Genomic DNA, 20,240 nt, shown 5'->3' on the forward strand with positions numbered 1-20,240 from the left:
TAAATCTCTTCTGGAGAAAAAAGTGACCTGCTCCTAGGAGCTTGGGACTTAACACGAAAATGCTAAGGTCCATGCCGGAACTAGCATTGTGATACTCTTCCATGTTTTCTTCTTATTCGGTGTTATTATTCCCTGTTTCCCTGGAATCCCTTTACTCTCCACACAAATGTGTAGTCTTCCGTATTAGTATAAGCTAAAACTTTCTCATACTCCCCAGACTGAAGTAATCTTTCTTACTGACACTTTGTAACTGTAACAATCTTTCTTACTGACACTTTGGAACTGTTAGCATGAAAGAAAATGATGTTTCATTACATTTTCTGTTCCCATGTCTTTTTGTCTGGTGGGTCCTAAGCCCTTTGAGGACAGGGACCATGTAGTTAAATATATCTAGCTGTGCAATCAGAAAAACCTGGGTTTGAATCCATTGTTACCACTTTCTAGCTGGGCAAGCCACTTAGCTTCAGTTGTCTCATCTATGAAAACAGAATAATTAAAGAACAAATCTCATCACGTTGTGAAGAATCAAGGTGGTAATTCCTAAAATATGCTTAGAGTGGTGACTGGCGTGTTTAAGCTCTCAGTAAGTGCTAATTTGTGGCAGCCATGAAAATGCACATCATAGACCTCAGATTATGGAGTGTCTGTGGCAGCCATCTCAGACTGTGGAGTATCTTTGATCCATAGCTTCAGCTGCTGAGCTCTGAAATTCACCTCTGTTGCTGTATCTCCCACAGGCTGCTCCCAGCCAGTGATGAATGTGGCAGAGACACTAAGACAGTCCCATTCTCAGGAGACATGACAGGACTATGACTTTGTCTCCAGGACTCCCATGATCTATTGCTGAACTTCCTTACAATTGCCCTGTGGTCTAAGGCTCTTCCACCCACAAGTCTTTCCTTCCCATTCTCTTTAAAAAGCCTCAGATCTGCATCACAGCTTGATAGCTTTCTCAGACTCCTCGTCCTCTAGTTCCTTTTCCGTGTTCCTTTAAGGTATTTCTTGAGTATCTAATTTTGCCTTGTCACTGGCTTTTTGGAGGACTTGAACCAGCACATACAGTTCTGAGAGTAGTTTGAGAAAATTGGCTATGGTGGGATGAAAATTTGAGGCTGGCTACCCATCACCACCTGGGTTGAAGAGGATGCTATTCTGGTTAGTAGAGGGGCATGAATTGTCCCTGGCACAAGGTGGCAGTTCATCTGCTAAAGGTTTCACTAGTGGCACCCCAGGAAAATATTCCTGGAGGGGAATGCTTTAGCAAGTGCAATTATTTAGGTCACTTGGAAGCAGTGCCTATAAAGACAGAGTTGGCTGGTTATTGCTAAGTTGTGTAGATGCCCTGCAGATAGATAATTACAGATTGGGGACAGCAAACAAACAGTTAATGGCTAAGGGTGGCAGCCAAAGGGCCTCTGAGGTACCCTTTAGACAGGCTTTATGTTCCATGGTGGAAAAGCAGATATATCTGAGCAGCAGCCTGAAGATATCATTTGTTAGAGTTGTAGAGCTCCAGAAAAATTTGAATACTCAGCCAAGGCACATCTGTTACACAAAGGTCTAGGAGCATGGACTGAAGACAAGCTCCATTGTGGGGAAAATCTAGCATCTAAAAACATGGGATGGTATCTGGTTGACTACCCTTGATGATGTTAACTCTATAGGATCCACTTACCCTCTGGGTTTTCCCTTCCCTAGTTACCCTTCACTAGTAACAGCCAGCACTTCCCTATGCTGAATAATGCTGGAGAAACTCTTCTTCCATAAATTAACAAGTACTGCCCTTGGAAGCTGCTTTCATCTTGACTGAAAAGATGCTAACTAGGGTTAAATCCCTGCATAGCACAATAGAAGATGTGCTGGGCCTAAGAAGGAAGGGAAAAGACTATACACCAAGAGAATTTCAAGAATTTGTTAACATGTGCCAACAGAAGCCAGTAGAGTAAATCAGGAAATGGATTTTGAGGAGGCTTGATCAAAGAGGCAAGAATACAAGACTGGATGAAGAATAATTCATTCATTTGGGGGCACTTTATTGGGATATTGGATTAAGACTAGTAGGAAGCCAATGGGAATAGGGAAACTCGCTCCTACAGTGGCCATTAGAAATCTGGAAAAGGTTAGGTCCAACACTCAGCAAAGTGGAAATCCCATTTCCCTAGAAGAAGGTGAAAGAAGGAATAAAGGATCTAAGGGAATTGGGCTTGCTGAAATGGATATATTATCTAAGGCAAGGGATCCATCAGAGCAATATATTCCACAGAAAAGCTCAGATGATACCTTATTTACCTGGGTCATATGGAATAAATTAGTAAACTGGGCACAAGATCACTAAGAAGTTCAGTGGTGGCTGGCCTACTTATCCCAGACTCACTATAGGAGAGATAGTCAAAGAGCTGGGCTCATCAACATCTATGGAATAATGGAACCCCAAATATATAGAGGCCAGGTGGTGGAGCTTAAACAACCAAAGTGTCCTGGCACCTTGTTTAGAAAGCAGACCTTCATGGAATCCTGGATAAGGTCCAGGTCACGATGAGGCCACTGGATCAAGTGACACACTCAGTGGTCATTTTCCTAATTGCTGAATATATATAATTGGAATTAATATACTTGGCTGTGGGAACAACCCACATTGGGTCCTTGGTCATTTGGATAAGAGCACTCATGGTAGGTAGGGGCTGGAGGGAGTTTAGCGCCATTATTAAAAACGTAAAAGATGTAGTTGCAGTAGTCATTATCATTTCTCTACTTGTTTTACTAGTTTGGTCTCTGCAGAAATACCATCCTGAATAATGACTGAAGACTACTGCAGATTTAGCCAAGTAGTAATCTAGGTCACAGGTGCACTAGCTTATGTGGTATCATTGCTAGAGCACATTATTAAGGTCATAGGTACATAGTATGTGGCCAGTGATTTGGCAAATGCATTCTTCTCCATTTCACTTAGAAAAGTAGATCAGAACAATTTTCATTTATGTAAACAAATAACAGTGTTTATTTACAGTTTTGTAACTGTGATATATTATCTCTCCTGCTTCTGTCATAATATAGTCCAAAGACAATTGAACAGCATGAACATTCCACAGAATATGACACAGATCTATTACAGCAATGACATTATATTGATTGGAGAGGATGAGCAAGAGGTGAACTAGTATGCTTAAGGCTTTGGTAAGACACTTCTACTCTGAGGATGCGAGATTAAACCCTAGGAAGTGTCAGGGACCTGCTACTTCTGTGAAATTTAAGGATGGAGTGGTCAGAGGTGTGCTGAGGTATCTCCTCCAAAGTAAAATGAATTGCTGAATCTTCCATCCCCTGCAACAAAAATGGAAACACTGCACCTACTAAGTCATTTCTGAGTTCTGGATGCAGCACATTCCACATCTAGAACTGTTGCTTTGGTGTAATAGTGAGTGACAGGGAAGGCTGCCAATTTTAAGTCCAGCCTTAAGCAAAAAATGACTGCAGAAATTCCAGGCTTCAGTGCACCAGTCCTGCCACTTGGACTATATGACCTAGCAGACTCTATGGTATTAGTTCTGATAAGGAAGGAAAAAGACTATACACCAAGGTGTATAATAGTTGGAGTGTGGGGAGAGGGATGTCAACAGTGAAAAAGGAAGCCACATGGAGATTATGTCAATCCCCATTAAGAGAACTCAATGCAGGCCCCTGGAATTCTAGAACAGGGTCATGCCATTATACCTAGCGATTGCATATGCTTTGAGGAAGAGATTACATATATAAAGATTACATACACTTTGAGATTACATATACTTTGAGAAACTGCTCTTGACATTACTGGGCCCTGGCAGAGACAAAATGGTTGACCTTGGAGTAAACCCAAAGTGACCATGCATCTGAAAATGTCCATTATGAGCTGGGTTCTGTCAGACTTGGCAAGTCAAAATCAGATGTTCTCAGCAGAAGTCCATTGTAAGATGGAAATGGTACCTTTGGATTGAGTCCAGGCAGGACTAGATGTCCTAGCAGCTGCATGAGCAAGTGACCACCCACCATGTCACCGACCGTGATTGCACACAATGCTCTTCTCCAGTTTGTGCCTATGTGGGGTCTTGTACAAACAGCCGAAGGACAAGGAAAAGTCTAACGTTGGCATATTGTAGGGGCTTAGTAGATAGTAAGTGAATGAAAGGATTTGGTTAAGCTTCTGCCTTTGTTTATGTACATAATTATTGTCTCTGTTCAACAGATGTAGAAACTGAGGCCAAGTAAATTAAGGAAAATTCATTACCCACAGGTAATGAATAAGGGGGCCGGAAAACAGATGTCCTGCCTCATATGATAATGTACTTTCTATGGCATTATTCTGTTTTTTTGTTCACATTTACCACAGGATGTTTTCTTCATTTTAAAAGAAGAATGAAGTTCATTATTAGACATTAAATTATAAAACAGTTAACGTTCCACATTTAAAACACTTAAAATGCCATGCCCCATTTGTTAACCTAAAAACTGGTATCCACATATGTTGAGTCACTTTTTTTCAATTACTTGCAAAAATGGATAGAGATTGGGAGGGGCTGTGAATGTATGCATACTAATGAAACCTTAAAATAAAATGTTTCCATGTGCAACTTCCAGTCTTGTTGGATAACTTTACTTGATTGAAAATTACTTGAGAAAGATGAAATCATAAATTACCTTAAATTTACTAAAAGCCTGTGAGCCACCTATATTAAGTGTGAAGCTGATGAAGCTTCAGCTTGAATGAAAATAAGCTGAGAAAACCACATGGGTAAGGTTCCAGGTACATCTCCAGAAAGAAGGCTAACATTTAATATAAGCTCTGCTGGGTCCAATAGTGGACAACATTGCAAGTAGATTCCTACTAGCATTATAATTGTTAAAACCCCATCTAGCATTCACAGTTTCTCCTCGTTCCACTCATATTTCCTAGTGTGTATAATCACTCCAAACGCTTGCTGACTAATCCTGATCCATTCATTCATTTATTTCTTCATTCAACAAACCTTCAACTTGCTACATGCTAACCACTGTGCACTTGAGGGAGATAACATATCATTAAACTGTGACAAGATAACAATTTACAGATGAAAATGAGGCAAAGAGAGTTTTAGCATCTTCTTCAGTGTTACACACCTAGTGTGCAAAGAAGTTGGGACTAAGAACAGAAAGTATGTCTCTGGAGTCCATGCTTCTAACCACTATATTTTTTTCTCATGATGTTCATAGTGTGTCACTCTCCAGTTTTCTGTTTTAAGATATCACTAGCATATTTCTGAGGGAAACATATACAGAATTCCATTAGGAAGTCTACACATAATGGCATAAAAGAGGAGTCTCTCTCTCTCTCTCTATATATATAGATAGATATAGATATAGATATAGATATAGATATAGATATAGATATAGATATAGTAGGCCTGTGGCAACCTATGTTAGGTCTCAGAAAGCTGCATATTAAAATAATTTTTTATCATAAATCATTTGGAAAATATCAGATGGGTGTTGCGGCTAAGCTAGCTGATGTAGAATTTGATATTCTAGATATGACAGAAATTACTGAAAACACCTCTGTATGTGATTTAGTCATTGGAATACAAAACTAAGTGAAAATACGAATGGACAACATGTGATAGGCAGCAAGGTTATTTTAAGAATATATGCAAACATAATAAAATTAAAGTCGTATTGGTAACACTTCCTTTTTATCGATAAAATTTGGGTAATGATAAACTTATTCAGAGTTCTACAGAAACAAATTATAGATAATTGATATGATTTGGCTCTGTGTTCCCACCCGAATCTCACCTTGAATTGTAATAATACCCACTTGTTGTGGGAGGGAGTGGGTGGGAGGTAACTGAATCATGGAGGCAGGTCTTTTCCTGTGCTATTCCTGTGATAATGAATGAGTCTCATGAGATATGATGGTTGTATAAAGGGGAGTTCTACTGCACGTACCCTCTTGCTTGCTGCTGTGTAAGATGTATCTTGCTTTCTCTTCATGTTCTACCATGATTGTGAGGGCTCCCCAGCCATGTGGGACAGTGAGTCAATTAAACTTCTTTTCTTTATAAATTACCCAGGCTTGAGTGTGTTTTTAATAGAAGCATGAGTACAGACTAATATGGTAAGTTAGTACCAGTAGAGTGGGGCATTGATGAAAAGTTACTCGAAAACGTGGAAGTGACTTTGGAACTGGGTAACAGGCAGAGTCTGGAACAGTTTGAAGGGCTCAGAAGAAGACAGGAAAATGTGGGAAAGTTTGAAACTTCCTAGAGACTTGTTGAATGGCTTTGCCCAAAATGCTGATAGTGATATGGACAATGAAATTCAGGCTGAGGTGGTCTCAGATGGAGATGAGGAGCTTGTTGGGAACAAGAGTAAAGGTTATTCTTGCTATGTTTTAGCAAAGAAAATGGTGTCATTTTGCACCTGCCCTAGAGATTTATGGAACTTTGAACTTGAGGGAGATGATATAGGGTATCTAGCAAAAGAAATTTCTAAGCAGCAAAGCATTCAAGAGGTAACTTGGGTGCCCTTAAAAGCATTCAGTTTTATAAGGGAAGCAGAGCATAAAAGTTTGGAAAATTTGCAGCCTGACAAATGCAATAGAAAAGAAAATCCCATTTTCTGAGGAGAAATTCAAGCTGGCTGCAGAAATTTGTGTAAGTAGCAAAAGACTAATGTTAATCCCTAAGACCGAGGGGAAAATGTCTCCAGGCGATGTCATAGAAGTTCCCTGGAGCCCCTCCCATCACAGGCCCAGAGGCCCAGGAGAAAAAAAGTGGTTTCATAGGCTGGACCCAGGGTCTCCATGCTATGTGCAGCCTAGGGACTTGGTGCCCCATGTCCCAGCCACTTCAGCCCTGGCTGAAAGGGGCCAACGTACAGCTTGGGCTGTTGCTTCAGAGGGTGGAAGCCCCCAACTTTGGCAGCTTCCACGTGATGTTGAGTGTGTGGGTGTTTAGAAGTTGAGAACTGAGGTTTGGGAACCTCATCCTAGATTTCAGAAGATGTATGAAAAGGCTTGGATGCTAGGCAAGTTTGCTGCAGGGGTGGAGCCCTCATGGAGAACCTCTGCTAGGGCAGTGCAGAAGGGAAACGTGGTGTGTGAGTTCCCATGCAGAATCCCCACTGGGGCACTGCTTAGTGGAGCTCTGAGAAGAGGGCCACCATCTTCCAGACTCCAGAATGGTATATCCACCTGCAGCTTGTAATGTGTGCCTGGAAAAGCTGCAAACACTCAGTGCCAGCTCGTGAAAGCAGCTGGAAGTAGGGAGTTGAGGAGGGTGGCTCTACCCTGCAAAGTCACAGGGATGGAACTTCCCAAGACTGTGGGATCCTGTCTCTTGTATAGGATGCCATGAATGCAAGACATGGAGACAAAGGAGACCATTTTGGAGCTTTAATATTTAATTACTGCCCTGCTGGATTTCAGACTTGCATGGAGCAGCCAGGAGGGTGCTGTGCCCTGCAACGCCACAGAGCTAGAGCTGTCCAAGACTATGGGAAACCACCTGTTGTATCAGCATGCCCCGAATATGAGAAATGGAGTTAAAGGTGATCATTTCAGAGCTTTAAGATTTAACAGACCCAGTGGATTCAGACTTGCATGGGACCTGTAGTTCCTTCATTTTGGTCAATTTATCCCATTTGGAATGGGTGTATTTACAAAATGCCTGTACCCCCATTGTATCTTGGAAGTAACTAATTTGCTTTTGATTTTACAGGATCATCAGTGGAAGGGACTTGTCTTGTCTCTGATGAGACTTTGGACTGTGGACATTTGAGTTAATGCTGAAATGAGTTAACACTTTGAGGGACTGTTGGGAAGGCATGATTGGTTTTGAAATGAGAGGACCTGAGATTTAGGAGGGACCAGTGGCAGAATGGTAAGGTTTGGCTCTGTCACCCCTCCAAATCTCATCTTGAATTGTAATAATCCCTCGTGTCATTGGAGGGGCCATGTGGGGAGAATTGAATCACTGGACAAGATCTTTCCTATGCTGTTCTCATGATAGTGAATGAGTCCCACGAGATCTGCACACACCCTCTTGCCTGATGCCGTGTAAGATGTGTCTTGCTTCCCCTTTGCCTTCCACCGTGATTGTGAGGCCTCCTCAGCCATGTGTAACTGTGGATCAATTAAGTCTCTTTTTTTAAATAAATCACCCAGCCTTCGGTATGTCTTTATTAGCAGCATGAGAACACAGTAATACAAATATAATATGTCTAAGTTATATGCCCTGCAATAAAACAAATAAGTTGCTTAATGCTCAAAGAACTTCATGACTGAAGCTGAGTTGGAAGATCCTTCTGGTAACACTCTAGTATGATATTTGAAAGGGTATGTGTATTAGTCTGTTCTCATACTGCTATAAAAAACTACCCAATACTGGGTTATTTATAAAGAAAAGAAGTTTAATTGACTCACAGTTCCACATAGCTGGGGAGGTTTCAGAAAACGTTCAATAGTGGTAGAAGGGGAACAGGTGCATTTTACAAGGTGGCAGGTGAGAGAGAGAGTGAATGTGTGAACAAGGAACTTTCAAATACTTATAAAACCATCAGATCTTGTGAGAACTCACTATCATGAGAACAGTATGGGAGACACCACTCCCATGATCCAATCACCTCCTACCAGGTCTGCCCCTTGACACATGGGGATTGTGGGGATTACAATTCAAGATGAGATTTGGGTGAGGACACAAAGCCTAACCATATCATTTCATCTTTGGCACCCTCCAAATCTCATGTCCTCATGTGTCAAAACCAATCATGCCTTCCCATCAGTCCCCCAAAGGGTTGACTAATTTCAACATTAGCTCAAAAGTCCAAGTCCAAAGTTTCATTTGAGACAAGGCAAGTCCCTTCTGCCTATGAGACTGTAAAATCAAAAGCAAGTTAGTTGCTTTCAAGATACAGTTGGGGTATAGTAAATGGATAAACGATCCTATTACAAATGAGAGAAATTAGCCAAAACAAAGAGCCTACAGGCACCATGAAAGTCTGAAATCCACTGGGGCAGTGACTAAATCTTAGAGCTATGAAATTATTTCCTTTGAACTGTGTCTCGCATTCAGGGCGTGCTGATGCAAGAGGTGGGCTCCCACAATCTTGGGAAGCTCCATTCCTGTGGCTTTGCAAGGTACAGCCTCCCCTCAATCCCCTGCTCCCTGGCTGCTTTCACTGGCTAGAGTTGAGTGTCTGTGACTTTTCCAGGTGCATAGGGCAAGCTGTTGGTGGATATACCATTCTGAAGTCTGGAGGGTGGTGGCCCCCTTCTTGAAGCTTTACTAGGTGGTACTCCAGTGGGGACTCAGGGTGAGGACTCCAACCCCACATTTTCCTTTTGCACTGCCCTAGCAGAGGTCCTCCATGAGGGCTCCAACACTGCAGCAAACTTCTGCCTGGACATCCAGGCATTTCCATACATCCTCTGAAATCTAGGCAGAGGTCCTCAAACCTCAATTCTTGACTTCCATGCACCCAGAGTCCCAACACCATGTGGAAGTCACCAAAGGTTGGGGCTTGCACCCTCTGAAGCAATGGCTTGAGCTGTACATTGACCCCTTTTAGCCATGGCTGAGATGGAGGGTGCCAAGTCCCAAGGCTGCACAGAGCAGCAGTGAGGCCCTTGTCCTGTTCCACAAAATCATGTTTTCCTCCTAGGCCTCCTGGTCTGTGATGGAAAGGGACTACCAGGAATGTCTCTGATATGTCCTGGAGATATTTTCCTCATCTTCTTGGCTATTAACATTGTGCTCCTCATTACTCATGCAAATTTCAGAAGCTGGCTTGAATTCCTCCCCAGAAAATGGGTTTTTCTTTTCTACTACATGGTCAGTGTGATGGTTAATATTAAGTGTCAACTTGATTGGATTGAAGGATGCAAAGTATTATCCCTGGGTGTGTCTGTGAGAGTGTTGCTAAAGGAGATTAACACTTGAGTCAGTGGACTGGGAGAGGCAGACCCACCCTTAATCTGGGTTGGCACATTTTATCAACTGCCAGTGCAACTAGAATTAAAGTAGGCAGAAGAATGGGGAAGGAGCAGACAGACTGAGGCTTCTCATCTCCATTTTTCTCCTGTGCTGGATGCTTCCTGCCCTCAAACATCAGTTTCCATGTTCCTCAGCTTTTGGACTCTTGAACTTACAATAGTGGTTTGTCAGCAGCTCTTGGACTGTTGACCACATACTGAAGGCTGTACTATCAGCTTCCCTACTTTTGAGGTTTTGGGAATTGGACTGGCTTCCTGGCTCCTCAGCTTGCAGGTGGCCTATTGTTGGACTTCATCTTGTGATCATGTGAGACAGTTCTCCTAATAAACTCCCCATTGTATATTCATCTGTCCAATTAGAGAACCCTGACTTATACAGTCAGGCTGTAGATTTTCCAATCTTTTACACTCTGCTTCCCTTTTAAACATAATTTCCAATTTTAAACCATCTCTGTGTAAACACATAAGGATTTCAAAATCAACCAGGTTACATCTTGAATGCTTTGCTGCTTAGGAATTTCTTCTGCCAGACACCATAAATTATCTCTGTTAAGTTTAAAGTTCCCCAGATCTCTAGGGCAGGGCAAAATGCTCTAAGTCTCTTTGCTAAAGCAAAGCAAGAGTGACCTTTGCTCCAGGTCTCAGTAAGTTCCTCATCTCCATCAGAGACCACCACAGCCTGGACTTCATTGTCCACATCATTATCGGCATTTTGGTCAGTATCATTCAACAAGTCTTTGGCAAGTTCCAAACATTCCCACATCTTCCTGCCTTCTTCTGAGCCTGCCTGCTACCGAGTTCCTAAGTCACTTTCACATTTTCAAGCATCTTTAGAGAAGTACCACCCTACTACATTGGTACCAATTAACTGTATTAGTCCTTCCTCACACTGTTTTAAAGAGTCACTTAAGACTGAGTAATTTAAAAAGAAAGAGGTTTAATTGACTCACAGTTCCTCATGTCTGGTGAGCCCTCAGGAAACTTACAATCATGGTGGAAGAGGAAGAGGTACGTCTTACATGGTGGCAGGCAAGAGAGAGCAAGTTTGTGAAAGAGAAACTGTCAGACACTTATAAAACCATCAGATCTTGTGAGAACTCACTTCCTGTTATGAAAAGAGCATGGAGGACACTGTCCCAATGATCCAATCACCTCCCACCAGATCTCTCCGTTGACACATGGGTATTGTGAGGATTACAATTCAAGATGAGATTGAGGGGACACAAAGTCTGACTGTATCAGCATGCTTCATCCCTTTATGGCCACCATAGTCTTTGACACAGCAGTATTTTTAAGTATGTTCTTGGTTTAAATGGATACAGGGTCTTAAATATTGGAAATCAAAATCTTCATATGATTGAGCTAAAAGAGACCCTAGAGGGCATGAGATTAAAAACAACTGGAAACTTTTTTTCCTAATTCATAAGTCATCCCACAGTCTAACCCGATAAGAAGATTTACTGTTTTCTAATCACTCTATTGTGTATGCATGCTGGTAACCTATAACATCCTATGAAATTAATTTAATGAACTGAGTTTACTAAAATAAAAAATGAAAGTCTTTTGCAATTGAACATCTTGGACTGGGGATCCTATGGTTATTTCCAATTGCTCCTAGGGCTTTGTTTCTCAGTTGTGTGCATTCATGTCCATCAGTTTCCATGGCACTATGACAGTTCATACTCTTGTTGGAGTCCTAACTTGTCTAGCTAAACAAGGATTTCTAGCCAATGTTCAAACAGTAAACTTTTCCATTGAGCTCTGATCTATTAAATTACCCCCTCCGTTAGTGTTGTACTCAATAACAACATTTTTAAGCTCAATCTAGAAGTCAATTCATCCCCAAGACCACTTCTTAAACTTTTACTTTACATTTGATTGAGATTTACAGAAAAGTTTCAAAGCTAGTACAGATTTCCCATACACCCAACACCCAGTTTATTATTTGCATCTTACATTCATATGGCATTTGGCACAATTAATAAACCAATATTGACATACGTCACTGGTAACTAAAATCTATGCCTTATTTAGGCTTCTTTACACTTTACCTAGCATTTTTTTCTTTTCCAGAAAAAAAGAAAAACCTAACATTTTTTTCTTTTTCAGTTCCAGAGTTACAACTATGCAGACTGCAGAATGCAAGTCATACTCATCTTAACTATGACTGTTTCTCAGATTTTTTTTTTTTTTAGAGCTTGATAGTTTGAGGAGTGCTGGTCAGGTATTTTGCAGAATATCCCTCAGACAGAATTTATCTGATTATTTCATCACGATTAAACTAGGATTATGAGATTTTAGGAGGGAAATCATGAAGGTAAATAACACTTTCATCGTGTTACAGCAAGTGTACATATTATCAACATGATTTATCACTGTTGATGATATTGGCCTTGATCAACTGGATGAGGTAATGTTGGTCAGATTTCTCCACTGCATCTCAGTCTTTTTTTTAAATCCCCCCTGTTTGTTCTATATTCTTTGTAAGAGAGTCACTATGAGCAGCCCACACTTAAGAAGTGGAAAATTATCTACCACCTACTTGAGGATGAAGTATCTACATAAATTATTTAAAATTCTTGTGCATGGGAGATTTGTCTATTATCTCTCACTTATTTACTCAATAATTTATCTATATCAGTATGGACTCATAGATATTTATTTTATAATTTGAGCTATAACCCAATACTATTTTATTTACTTTTTTGTTGTTGTTCAAGTCGTATAAGTTTTGGCCATTGAGAAATCTTTCAAGTGCCTCCTATATCACTTTGACACACTCCCATCATTATGGTTTGTTTGTTTGCTTGTTTTACATATTTTTACTTGCTGACAGTACAATATATTCTAGCCTTATCATGTATATGTCCTGCCCAGTCCTAGGATCTATCATTTTTCCAAGGAAACCTAGTTCCTTTTTTTGGAGAATGGTGAGAGAAATCAAGACCTTGCCACTAGTTAAACTCATTGCTTTCAGGCCCTTTCAGCTGAAAAAGTAAAAATGAAAAAACTGTGTACATATACACATATCTTTGCATAGTTCTCTCTCTCTCGTTCTCTCCCATCTGAATTTATATTAAGTTTGAACTGATGTCTTCAACTCTAAGCCATGACTGCATGAATTATTCATGCCTTCTCTTGCTTGTCTATAACCTCCCACTCCAACAGTGAGAAATCTGGCTCCCACCTTCCATCACCCATTTATTTAATTGTTCAATTCCAGTATACATCTATTGTGGTTTCAGAATTGTTAACTGTTATCCTCATGGGAAAAATATTATACTCTAGGGTATAATATTTATGCACAATTCCTTTTGCCTTTAGCCTTCAGACTCCATTCATTTTTAGTAACGTAGGTCAGCATCTTTCCCTCACCTCCTTCAACTGAGGTTGTTTTACATTTGTAATGTGGTTAGATAATTTATGATCACATTCTGCATTGCATCCTGTAAGCTTGACTTCTTAAATTTAAAAGATGACTTCTTAAAATAAAAAAATGCATACATTAATGTTCACTCTTCATGCCATAAAGTTCTGTGGATTTTGACAATTGCACAATCTCATATATTCCCCATGAAGGCATCATACAGAATATTTTTCTTACTCTAAAATTTCCCTATATTTCATCTATTCAAACTTTCCACACCCCGTAAGACTAATTTTCAAATTACACTTTTCTTCTATCTAACCATCATTTTTCTCTTGGAATATTTTACATATAAAGGTGACCTACAGGTCAATTTCTGGTAGAGAAATAGTGTTAAAATGAAAAATCTTTCTAACTGAATGATCTTGTATTTGCCTTTATATGAGTAAGACTGAAGAAAATCTTCATGCTCTGTTATGATCAATACCAAAATACTTTGTTTGCTTTTCTGCATGTCTTCACTATAAATAATTCTAAAATACTTAATGAAAACTTTGAAACAGATGTGTTGGTCTGTGAGTATTAGGTTAGGAAATAATGACAAAGAGTTACAACTATGCAGACTGCAGAATGCTAGTATTAGGGACTAAAATACAGCAGCCACCATATGTATTATTAACAACTCAGAGACCCGTAATAATTATCAAATTTCAAAGTAAAGCAGCAGATCAGGATCAGAAAGAATTCTGAAAACTAAACAAATGGTGATTCAAACATCTCGTTGCATAGGCACTAGGAAATCAATGAAGAACAGATGAAGAACAGAAAAAAAGGCAGCAGATCCTGTCTTATCTACCTAACCAGATTTTTCCCTCGGTCTAGAAGTAGTAATGTGCTTTGGGTTAGATTAAAAATCAAGTATCAAGTACAGAATCTGAGATGTGAAGTTGACAATAGTAAGTAGTGTTGGAAAATGAGTAGTTGGGAAAGAAGACAGCTCCTGACTGGATATTAAATTCTATTATTTCATACTCATTTAGGAGAAAAAACTTATAAATAATTTTGTAGCTAAGCTATAGGCTGAAAATCTGGTCATCTTCCTTTTAATTCAATTAAATTCAATAAATATTTCTGGAATTGGTACTACATTTCAGAGACTGCCCTGAGCACTGGGTATATAAGGATGCCAGTTGATGGTTTTTAAGGAGCTCATGGCTTCATGAGGAGAGGCAGATCAGAAAACATTGCTCTGGGTGTCAGGAATACTTTTCCTCACAGTAATTCCCTTCAGCTGAGTTTGGAGCTGTTACTCACAGTTCACCAGAAAGTTAGGACTGAGAGGAAGCAAGACTATTCCAGTAAAATGGAGAGCATTGGCCAAGTCCAGCAGGTCAGGATGAAGGCACGTACCTATGAAGGGAGTGGTACACAGCCAACTGTAAATAAGATTTAGAATATTGTCACAGTTTGGGGAAATTAGGAGAGAGGTTGAAAAAGTAGGATATTACTATGTTATGAAAGAATGACAGGCTATACTGAAGGACTTGGCCTTCACCTTGAAGGCCAGTGATCCACACTCCCTGGCTCCACCCCTAGAGATCTTGTTTCACATAAAGTGGGGTGGAGCCTCAAATTTAAAAGTATGATAAGGATGAAGAAATTTTGCAGCAATGACACTTAGTAAAGCCTTATAAGTAGTACTGTTTTAGAAGTTTTCTATACTGAGACCATATTTTTTACTTTGTATATTATGATTGAGAAATACATTTAGTTTTGTAGGAAATATAAATTATTATTTTGTAATTGGTAGTATAAAAGGATATGTGTTTCTGTGTGTGTATAAATGTGTGCATATCACTATTCAGTTCCTTGTTGTTTGATTTTGTGTGTGTGTGTGTGTGTGTGTGTATATATATATATATACAAAATTTTAAAACCTACTAACTTTTTGGTCCAGGGTGGAACTAATGAGAAGCTAAATAAATGCATACTTTGTAATATATAACTAAACTAACCTTTTATTTGACATTCATTTTTATTTTAAGGTCATATAGAATACTGTAATTAGGCACATTGCACCAGCCCATTCAATGAATCTTTATTCAAGCCTCACAAATTGAGAGAAATCAATGACTCCATATGACCAAATGGCTAATGCTAGATGTTTGGTATATGGCTATCAGTTCAAAATCTATAATAGGTGAGAGACCAAAGCTTGTCGGTTTATATAGACATCTAGACCAAATTTTCTTTGTATTTTATTTTGGCTTTACAAATATAAGCTTTGACATTTGAATCTTCAATTCTTTTTGCACTACTATTTTTTTTTTTTACTGACACCAGGAAAATATGTCTGTTTACTGTAGAATAAATACGGTTTCCTTAAAACATTTTAAAAACATGCAAAAGTTCATGTTTTATAATATTAGGAGGGTTTCTTTAGGTAGGAGTTCTGCATTTCAGAGGAGCCATATATGACACAAACAGTGCACAATTGGGAACACTAGCTGATAATGATATGATCATTTTTGGCAGGCTCTTTATGTAGTTCTGGCAGAAATGTAGTGATACATTAGTCATTTTCACAGAGAAGATACGGGTCCATGCCAGTCTCCTATTTGGGGTGCCATCTGTACCATTTTTGTCAGTAAATTCAAAAAGAAAATATATCCATTGATGGGTACTATTTCTGTTTTTTAATCATTGTTTGAGGCAAACTATACCATTCTTAGAATAAAACAATGAGTACACATAACTAAAATTGCTTCTGGGCATTCTTTACTAATGGAATACCCATATCAAAATTACTCCAACAAATTTTAACACTTCCTTTTAATTTAAATTGTCCACAATTTACTGTCTCTGGAGCTCTTGGTATGTAAGAGGAGACAGTGAATTCTACTTTTTGTTTTGTTAATGATGGAGCAACTCACTTGACTCTCATTGTTTTGGTTCCTTCATCTGTAAATATAGTTAATAAGGACAAGCAGTATTTGAATAAAAAGGGCTGTATTTCTGTTAAGGTTAGCAACAAGTAAATTTATTCTAAACCTAAATATTGGTTGTAATGTATGGAGGCAGGCCATTCAAAGTTTGCTGACTTACTTTGACTAAATGTCTATGTTAATATTATAAATTTAATACAGATTATAAATTTGTTGAAGAGAAGGGTTGTATGTTATTCATGTTTTGAACATATTAAACACTCAATAGATATTCATTGTGCTGAACTGAAGCACAGATGGACTTGCTATAATGACTTAAGGGGATCTTCTGTTAAGGAGAGGAGTTAGCAGACGTACATTGGTATAAAATAGGATTGGAAAGAATGGTTTCTTACTGTTGATATTTTTGGTATGTATGAAAAGGAAACTATTACTTACCTTCAGATTGAATTCAGAAATGTGGTTTTGCTGAACTGGTTTGGGGTCATTACAGAAGGTGTTCTTCAGAATAATGAGTATTGCATGAATGACCAGTCCATAAATATAGTTGAATTTTATTCATTCAACTACTAGTAGCTAAAGAGAAATAACACTTATTAATAATTAAAATGTATTGAAAGCTTGCTTTGCACAAGGCATATTAAACATTTTACCTCTATTACCTAATTTGATCCCTCAATTACCCTTTGAGATACATACAATTCTTGTTTTCATTTTACCAATGGGTAAAATGAATCCTGACATATTTTAGTACTATCATCCTCCTTGCAGTGAATAGCTTTAAGATATACATCTTATTTCTATTACAGGTCCCTGAGTATAACTGTAGCTTGCTAATGTGTATAAAAGGCCATATTTTGTTGTCCAAATCTACTAGTGAGAGACTGGATATTTTGCCAGTTATTAAGAATAGACAAAATACTGAGATATGGTAATACCCTATTAATTAAGTATAATTGAGAAAACACTTTCTTTGATATTTTAGGCTGTAACAGCATGGCATTTCTAATCTTGTAGCTAAGACCTTCTACTTCACTATTTGTGATTTCTTTAGATAACCCTGATGGCCAACTTCTTCCTCCAGCCTTAAGAACAAACAAATGAAAAATAAACGTATTAGATATGGTTTTCCAAATGCCTGAAGAGTAGTGTTTCTGTAGCTACCTATATAAATAGATGCTCCATTGGTATGTGCAAATAATGGCCTCAGAGCACCTTGGGACTGGTATGAAATTTCACAAGAGATGCATTGTAGTATACCCTGTATATTCATTATAGTACCTTTGTCTAGAAAGATGGAAGACAGAGACATCAAAGCAGTTAGTGTTTTGTTTGGTAGGTTTTTAAGATGCCAAATGTCCTTCCCTCATTCTGCCATGGCCACTCCCCCCAGTATATTTGCTATTGTTTAGAATTACGTGCAGTTGTATACCTAAGAATACTTTCAGCACATTTTCTCTTTGTTTCTCCAAACTGAGAGTAAAACTTGGAAGTGGTTACTCTTCCTTCTGAAATCTAAAGCCATATTACATATCCTATAATGGTACAGTAAAATTATCCATACTCAGCATAAGCTACACCTTAGGTCTGAAAAATAATGAAAACTTCTAAATCTTCACTGGGAATACCATCATCTTACATATTGTGCAAACTACTTTCGTAAAGTCATTTTTTAACATTATAAAAGTGTCCACCGATAATTTATCAAAATTACCCTACAGTAAACAAGATGCAATAGCAAATTTTCCTTTGTAACACAGAAAATGAGTAAATATACATTTAAAAATTCACTTCCTTGCAAGCATGGGTCATTTTAAATTTCCCTTTTAGTAGGTAAGTCCATCTCTTCTCCATTGTTCAAAATTCCATTAACTCGGTGCTTCTTCCTTCATTCAGTAGCTCCTGAAAATTTTCCCTGTAGACCACACTTGAAAGAAAAAGGCCTTGCTTTTATTTCTGATTATGATTCTTAAGTCTGGAATGCATTTTGAAGTGAATAAGGAATATTTTTGTTGTTTAATCATGAAGTTGAAGAAATTAGGTTTTCCTATCATGAAAAGCCTGTGTAATTTCAAGTGCTTGCATGTCTTCTCAAATATTTATGCCACCCAATTTATTTATCCATTAGGTTGGCCCTTGATTTGGATTCCCACCATCACATATCTCTTCATTCCTGATGTATATCTGGCTCACACAAAAAACATGAGAGAACCAAAGATTTAAGAGAGAGGATGAAGTTTCAGAAGTGTAAGCATTCCTAGGAGACCTTACTTTGATGTTTGGAGAATCTGTCTTCCCGAGGGAGAAGACAGGTTGAAGAGGGATATAAAGAATTTTATAATGTTAAAATTGTTTTAAATGGTAGAAACTTAATGGACCTCATACTGATACTCTGTAAGTAATACTCTATGTAATAATTATTTTCCAAACATATTTCACTGTTACTTAAATCAATCATAAAATGTCTTAAGATTCTATGTTCAATTCCAACTTAAAATAAATTATTATATACATAAGCAGAATATATAAGGAAAATAAAAAAGGAATTACTATAGTTTCTAATTATCTTAAAGAATGTACTGATTTGCTGTTGCAGGAGGATAAGGTTAGAGGAAAATACTTGGAAAAATTGAAAGGATAATCTAAATTTTGCTCTACTCTTTCAAAGATCTCAATCTGAAGATGATCAATCAAGATAGTATAATTACAGAATAATAGAATAGCAGACTTTTCATTAATAAACTTTCTAAATTGCAAATATTGCCATTACTGACTAAATAATACTTAAATTTGTCATTATTGAAAATGTCATCATCGCCTACACATTTCATAAATCCTTTATGTGATTTCTCAAGACTGAAGTTAGTTTTAACTTACATGGCATATGTTTCTTTAGTGATTATTCATTTATTTATTTGTATTTATTTACTTATTTTTTGAGATCCAGTCTCACTCTGTCACCCAGGCTGGAGTGCAGTGGCGCGATCTCAGCTCACTGCAAGCTCCGCCTCCCGGGTTCACGCCATTCTCCTGCCTCAGTCTCCCAAGTAGCTGGGACTACAGGCGCCCGCTACCACGCCCGGCTAATTTTTTGTGTTTTTAGAAGAGATGGGGTTTCACCGCGTTATCCAGGATGCTTTCTATCTCCTGACCTCGTGATCCGCCCGCCTCTGTCTCTCAAAGTGCTGGGATGCGCCCGGCTACTGATTATTTTAACCCATGTTGAAACACAGGAATTTTTCGGTGCATGGAAATATGAGTCAAAAGAAAACGATATTGGAGAGTATAATGTTTTCGTACATTGAGTAATGATGATGAAAACTAGCTTATAAAAATTCAAACTACATTTTGTGTAACTATTCTACAGCTAGAATCTTGAGAATCATAGTACCCACACAGTGGGAGAGTACAAATGAAGAACTATGCAGACGTCTGCTATAAGAACAGAACAGCCAACACACTATACGATGGAAAGGAGCAAAATGAAGTACAGATGATAAGTGGTGCTTAACTTTATTAAGCCAAGTGAACACTATTACTGAAAGTCTGTATCTAACAAAGGCAAATTACTTTGCTGTAATCACGTTCATGAGCTGCCTTGTGGCTGCCAGTCAGGGCCTGCCACTCATCTAAAGGAAATGAAAGCCTTGGAAATGTTAATTAGATGTTACAGTCTGATCAATATTGAAGAACCTTTAATTTATAAGTTTCCGCCATTTTCTCTGCAATGTCCTCATGTGTTTATAGGAACAAAAGCCATGGAATTGTGGCAACATCAAAAGGTCAGCCTGCTACATAAATTCCTTTGAAATCTTGACCTGTGTAGTCACATATATCTAAATGGAAATCTATCAATTATCTCACTGGGAAATATTTCTAAAATATCAGTGAAGAATTAACTTGGCCTTACGTCAGAAAATCTATTTCC

The sequence above is a fragment of the Rhinopithecus bieti genome, unplaced genomic scaffold (assembly GCF_001698545.2).
Source record: "Rhinopithecus bieti isolate Rb0 unplaced genomic scaffold, ASM169854v2 scaffold_21703, whole genome shotgun sequence".
NCBI classification, from domain to species: domain Eukaryota; kingdom Metazoa; phylum Chordata; class Mammalia; order Primates; family Cercopithecidae; genus Rhinopithecus; species Rhinopithecus bieti.